Source organism: Chelonoidis abingdonii, chromosome 7, assembly GCF_003597395.2.
Source record: "Chelonoidis abingdonii isolate Lonesome George chromosome 7, CheloAbing_2.0, whole genome shotgun sequence".
Taxonomy (NCBI): Eukaryota; Metazoa; Chordata; order Testudines; family Testudinidae; genus Chelonoidis; species Chelonoidis abingdonii.
The window spans coordinates 65,503,460-65,510,778 of record NC_133775.1 but is presented as its reverse complement, the minus strand read 5'-3'; positions in this window follow the sequence as shown (position 1 = coordinate 65,510,778).

Here is a 7,319-nt window from a genome sequence, read left to right as displayed (position 1 = left end):
CACTACTTTTAATTTCCCCTCCCCTTTGAATGATATATTAAAGAACCGGTTACACTTAAATACAGGTCCAAAAAAAACAACATTCAAATATGTCTGACAGACAATGCCAAACATACAGTATGGAACAACACATACTATTAACTTCAGGTTTTGCTCAACAGCAAAAATGATTGTCCTTTGAGGATATGTTGACATTACTGAACTACATGCTAACTGGGTAGAGTTCTCCGCCCTGTGTGATGCAAGAGGTCAGAGTAGGTAATCAAAATGTCTTCTGGCCTCAAAAATCGATGGGAGAACTGATGCATGAACAGGTTTTATGACTTGCTCAAGGCCATACAAGTCAGTAGCAAAACTGGGCTAGAACCCAGGAATCCTGACACCAACTCCCATGCCCTGGCTGATAGTGACTATCTCCTTCCTTCTTTCCAGTTCATTGAAACGGGTGAGCGCTTAAGAACAAAAACCATAATAGATCAAACCGGACATCCATCAAGTCCACTGTGTTGTTTCCAACAGTAGCTAGTACCAGATACTTCATCATAAGGCTCCCATGGAAGAGGTTCCTCCCATACATCAAGTAGGCAGTGGTTGGCTTGAAGCATGAGCATTAACAACCTTCATACTTTTTGTTCCTAGATAGCATAACAGCTCACGCTGTTGTTCTTATTTGTACAAAGGCTCAAGTTACGTCTAGCACAGCTAGTGCCCTGCTGCACCCCGTCTGTTTTATTGGCTTCTGGACATGAGGGTATGCTGACTGATGCAGGAGAGACAAATGACAGGTGGAGCTAGCTGCAATGACAGGGAAGGGGAGTAGCAGAAGGGCTCCAGAAGCTACACATGTGTGTATGTGTGGGCGGGAACCTTATGTGGGTGGAATCTCCAGAGGCAGTCCCCCGGTCAATGAACTGCAGCACCTGCGGAGGGAAGCAGGGAGAGGGGCCCAAAGGAAGCCCCCAGATGGGGGGTGGAACAAGAGCAACCATCTTTTCCTCATTGCTATTTCTTGTATACTCATCCCAGATCAAATTAGAGGACTGGGCCAAAAGAAACCTGTTGCGGTTCAACAAGCAGAGGTGCAGAATCCTGCACTTAGGATGGAAGAATCCCATTCACTGTTACAGACTAGAGACCGAATGGCTAGGAAGCAGTTCTGCAGAAAAGGACCTAGGGGTTACAGTGGACGAGAAGCTGGATATGACTCAACAGTGTGCTCTTGTTGCCAAGAAAGCTAATGGCATTTTGGACTGTATAAGTAGGGGCACTGCCAACAGATCGAGGGACGTGATCATTCCCCTCTATTCGACATTGGTGAGGCCTCATCTGGAGTACTGTGTCCAGTTTTGGCCCCATACTACAAGAAAATGTGGGAAATATTGGAAAGAGTCCAGCGGAGGGCAACAAAAATGATTAGGGGGCTGGAGCACATGACTTATGAGGAGAAGCTGAGGAACTGGGATTGTTTAGGCTGCAGAAGAGAAGAATGCGGGGGAATATTGAAGCTGCTTTCAACTCCCTGAAAGGGGGTTCCAAAAAGGATGGATCTAGACATTTCTCCTCAAGTGTACCTGATGACAGAACAAGGAGTAATGGTCTCAAGTTGCAATGGGGGAGATTTAGGTTGGATATTAGGAAAAACTTTTTCACTAGGAGGGTGGTGAAGCACTGGAATGGGTTACCTAGGAAGGTGGTGGAATCTCCTTCCTTAGAGGTTTTTAAGGTCAGGACTGACAAAGCCCTGGGTGGGATGATTTATTGGGGGATTGGTCCTGCTTTGAGCAGGGAGTTGGACTAGATGATCTCCTGAGGTCCCTTCCAACCCTGATATTCTATGATTCTATGATCACTCTGGCTGGTGAAAAAGACAGTTACTCACCTTTGTAACGGTTGTTCTTCGAGATGTGTTGCTCATATCCATTCCAATTAGGTGTGCGCGCGCCATGTGCACGCTTGTCGGAAGTTTTTTACCCTAGCAACACTCGGTGGGTTGCTGGGCACCCCCTGGAGTGGTGCCGCTATGGAGCTGGATATGTACCCCTGCCGACCCAATGGCCCTTCAGTTCCTTCTTGCCGGTTACTCCGACAGAGGGGAAGGAGGGCAGGTTCGGAATGGATATGAGCAACACATCTCAAAGAACAACAGTTATAAAGGTGAGTAACTGTCTTTTCTTCTTTGAGTGCTTGCTCATATCGATTCCAGTTAGGTGATTCCCAAGCCTTACTTAGGTGGTGGGGTCGGAGTGAGATGTTGCAGAATGCAAAACCGCTGAGCCAAATGCTGCATCATCTCTGGACTGTTGAACCAATGCGTAATGTGAGGCAAAGGTGTGAATCGATGACCAGGTAGCTGCTCGACATATTTCCTGGATGGAGATGTGGGCCAGGAAGGCCGCAGATGAAGCTTGCACCCGAGTAGAGTGGGCGATGAGGCGGCTAGCCGGAACGTGAACCAATTCATAGCATGTGCGAATGCAGGATGTTACCCAAGATGAAATTCATTGGAAAGAGACTGGTAAGCCTTTCATCCAGTCCGCGACAGCTACAAAGAGCTGAGATGACCTTCGGAAGGGTTTGGTTCTCTCGATATAAAAGGCGACAGCCCGGCGGACGTCCAGGGTGTGTAGCTGTTGTTCCCGACGTGATGAGTGCGGCTTCAGGAAGAAGACTGGGAGGAAGATGTCTTGGTTGACATGAAAGGCAGACACCACCTTAGGAAGGAAAGAGGGGTGCGGTCGCAGCTGTTCCTTGTCCTTATGGAATACAGTGTATGGGGGGTCCACTGTTAAAGCCCAAAGCTCAGATACTCGTCTCGCCAAAGTAATAGTGACGAGGAAGGCTGTCTTCCAGGAAAGGTACAGCAGCGAGCAGGTAGCCAGTGGTTCGAAAGGAGCACCCATAAGCTTGGATAGCACCAGGTTTAGATCCCAGGTAGGGGTCGGGCGTCTAACTTGAGGATACAAACATTCCAGTCCTTTGAGGAACCTTGAGACTATAGGGTGAGAAGACTGATTGGTCATTTCCCCCCGGATGGAAGGCGGAAATGGCTGCCAGATGCACCTTTATGGAAGAGACCGCTAGGCCCCGCTAGGTCTTTTAGGGACCAGATGTAGTCCAGGACAGTGGGAACGGATACCTACCTGGGGACTAAGTTACGCTGAGCGCACCAACAGGAGAAACGCTTCCACTTGGCGAGATATCTCATCCTAGTGGAATGTTTCCTACTGCCCAAGAGCACGTATTGGACCGAGGTAGAGCAGCGCAATTCAGACTGGCTCAACTACGCAGCAACCAAGCTGTGAGATGAAGGAACTGCAGGTCCGGATGGTGAAGCCTGCTGAAGTCCTGTGTTATGAAGTCCGGCCAGAGTGGCAGGGAAATCGGGTCTGCCACTGAGAGGTTGAACAACGTCGTGTACCAGTGTTGCCTTGGCCACGCTGGAGCAATCAGGATCAGGTGGGCTCTGTCCCTGCAGAGCTTGACTAGGACTCTGTGGACGAGTGGAAATGGTGGGAAGGCATAAAGTAGATGCCTCTTCCACGGGATCAGGAATGTGTCTGAGAGGGAGCCCGGGAAGTGACCCTGGAAGGAGCAGAACACCTGGCATTTCCCGTTCTCTTGGAAGGTGAATAGGTCTATGTGGGGAAACCCCCACTTCCGGAAAACACAATGGATGATGTCTGGGCAAATCGACCACTTGTGAGACAGAAACGATCTGCTGAGGTGATCTGCCAGGGTATTCTGTACTCCTGGGAGAAAAGACGCTACCAGTTTGATGGAGTGGGCTATGCAAAAGTTCCAAAGGTGGACGGCTTCTTTGCAAAGGAGGGAGGAGCATGCTCCGCCCTGCTTGTTTATGTAAAACATGGCTGTTGTGTTGTCCGTGAACACTGATACACAACAGCCTTGGAGATAGTCTCGAAACACCTGGCATGCTAGGCAAACTGCTCTCAGCTCCTGCACATTGATGTGTAAAGCCAGTTCTTGAGGCGACCAGAGGCCTTGAGTGCGGAGTCTCCCGAGGTGTGCACCCCAACCCAGAGATGACGCATCCGTGGATAGGGCCATCGAGGGTTGAGCTGGGTGGAATGGCATCCCTGCACAGACTAGAGTGGGGTCTAGCCACCAGGTTAGGGAGCTCAGAACCTTCCTGGGGATAGTGAGCACTGAGTCCAGGCTGTCTCTGTGTGGTTGGTACATTGAAGCAAGCCAGGCTTGGAAGGGAGGGAGGTGTAGTCTGGCGTGCTTGGTCACGAAGGTGCAGGAGGCCATGTGACCTACTGGGCTGAGGAAGGTGCGCACCGACGTTGTCGGGAAGGTTTGAAGACTTCGGATTAATGAAGCCATTGTCTGAAAACGTGACTGTGGGAGGCAGGCTCTGGCCAGATTGGAGTCCAGAACCGCTCCAATGAAGTCTATTCTCTGCGAGGGCATGAGGGTAGACTTTTCCGTGTTGATCATGAGACCTAGGCTCCTGAAGAGGTCTCTGACGATGTGCAGGTGCTGTAATACTTGCCATTAGGAAGCCCCTCGAATGAGCCAATCGTCGAGATACGGGTAGACATGTACTCGAAGACGGCGGAGGGAGGCGGTGACTACAGCTATGCACTTTGTGAAGACATGCGGAGCTGTAGAAAGGCCAAACGGAAGTACAGTATACTGGAAGAGTTGGTGGTTGAGCACAAAATGGAGATACCGTCTGTGTAGTGGGTAAATTGTGATGTGGAAATGTGCGTCCTTCATATCGAGGGCGGCATACCAGTCTCCCGGATCCAGGGATGGGATAATGGTCCCCAGGGATACCATGTGGAACTTCAGCTTTATCATGAATTTGTTGAGTTCTCGCAGGTCTAGGATTGGTCATAGACCTCCTTTTGCCTTGGGGATTAAGAAGTAGCAGGAATAGAACCCCTTGCCTCTCATGTCCTTTGGCACCTCCTCTATGGCTCCCATGGCTAGGAGCGACTGGACCTCTTGTAGGAGGAATTGCTCGTGAGAGGGGTCCCTGAAGAGGGACGGGTAGGAAGGCAGAGTAGAGGCAAACTGGAGATGGTATTCCTCTTCCACTATGCGCAGGACCCAGCGATCTGAAGTTAGCTGGGACCAGGCAGAGAAGAATCGGGAGAGGCAGTTGAAAAAGGGAGAAGGATCCGGTGGGGTAACTGGTGGGCCGTCCTTGGGCATCCCATCAAAATTTCTGCTTAGGCCCCGCTGGTGGTTTAGGTGGCACCTGATTTTGAGCTCCTTGAGGGCCAGACTGTCTCCAACGATTCCCCCTGCCATGCCTTCTAGTAAAGTCCTGACGCGGCCTAGTCTGGGCGTAAGGACAGTGTAGCTGGGGCCTGAAGGTCCTGCGTTGGGTCACTGACATGTGCGTACCCAGTGAGCGCATTATAACGCGATTGTCCTTCAGGCTTTGCAACCTGGGGTCAGTCTTGTCTGAGAAAAGACCCTGGCCTTCAAAGGGTAAATCCTGAATAGTTTGTTGCAATTCAAGGGGAAGGCTGGATACCTCGAGCCAGGAGATACACCTCTTCGTTACTGCTGACGCCAGAGTTCTGGCTGCAGAGTCTGCTGCATTCAGAGAGGCCTGGAGGGAGGTTCTCGCTACCTTTTTACCCTCCTCAAGTAGGGCCGTGAATTCTTGACGGGACTCCTGGGGAAGAAGCTCCGTAAACTTCCCCAAGGACACCCAAGTGTTAATGTTATACCTACTTAGGAGGGCTTGTTGGTTCGCCACCCTAAGCTTGGGGCCCCCGGCCAAGTATATTTTGCGGCCTAGTAGGTCCATACGCCTAGCCTCCTTTGACTTAGGAGCCGGGGCCGGCTGGCCATGACGCTCCTGTTCGTTCACCGATTGGACGACTAGAGAGCAAGGAGGCGGGTGAGTGTAGAGATATTCATACCCCTTTGAGGGAACCATATATTTCCTCTCTACTCCTCTTGCTGTAGGTGGAATTGAAGCTGGGGATTGCCAAATGGTGTCCGCATTAGCTTGTATAGTGCAGATGTATGGAAGAGCGACTCTAGTAGATGCATCAGCCATTAGGATGTCCATGACCGGGTCCTCTATTTCAGGGACCTCCTCCACCTGCAAGTTCATATTCTGAGCCACTCAGTGCAAAAGGTTCTGATGGGCCCTGAGGTTAATTGGTGGAGAACCTGAGGAGGATGTCCTCGCCACCGCCTTGTCAGGCGAGGAGGAGAGGCCCAGGACCAAAGGGTCCTGTGGTGGGTCCTGCACTTGGTGGGCGTCATCTGCATCCGGTGGAACCTCGGCGACTGCAGATGGTATTGGCGCCTCGTCCGTGCCTGTAGGTGGGGGTGGCTTACTGTCGCCTCTGGTGCGCGGTGTTCTGATGGGGCCGACCTTTGAGCCACTGATGGCACACCTTGGCTTTGGTGGTATGCCCACGGTGTCCAGAAGGACCAGTGATGAGGCCCTTGCTCGTGGCTGTCTCTCCGAGAATGTATGGCTGGGGACATCAGAGTCATGCTCCTGATGATAAGATGCGCTACCAGCCTGCGATGACACCGATGTGTGTCTGGAAGGCCATGGCGGTGCCGATAGGCCCTGAAAAGTTGCCACTGATCTCAACGCTCGGGCCCGGGGCGGTACTGGAAAGTGGTACCGGGAGCTATAACGGTACCACAAGCGAGACCAGGACCTTCTACCGTATCGGTGCCGGGAGGTCGACCAACATCTTGAGACCCTTTGTCTGGAGCGACTGCGGGATATACGGTGCCGGGATCGGTACTGTGAGCCGGATCGGTACCAGGAGTATCTGTCCGGTGACCGAGATGTCGAACGCTGCTGCAAGTGTGACCGGTGCCGCGATGGAGAGTGGTGCTGGGACTGCGAGTGGTGCCGAGAGCGGGAACAGCGCTATCAAGAGCATCTGCGAGACCGGAATTTTGAACGATGTCTCTCTGGTGGACCAACAGAAGGAGGTCTTACCATGGCTGGCTTGCTGATGGATTGTATGACCTGCACCGGCGGTGCCGGGGGTTGAGGCCGTGTTGACTCGGTCATTGCCGTGGAGAAGGTCACCGGCGTAGAAAGGAGGGCAAGCTCTACCACAGCATGAGCTGGGGAGCTGTTGGGAACCGGACTCAACGGCCTTTGTGGGACCGGAATCAATGGTGCCGAGCTTGGCAGAGCTGCAATCTGTGGAGTCACAGTCGACGGTGCCATGGCAGATGATGGTGCTGGACGAGCCGTCTTGGAAGAGTGCTCCTTCCGTGCAGTCAAAGTTGAGGTACTATGTTGCTTCCCAGGTCTCGGGGACAGGGAGCGGTGCCAATCAGATGTCGGTGCC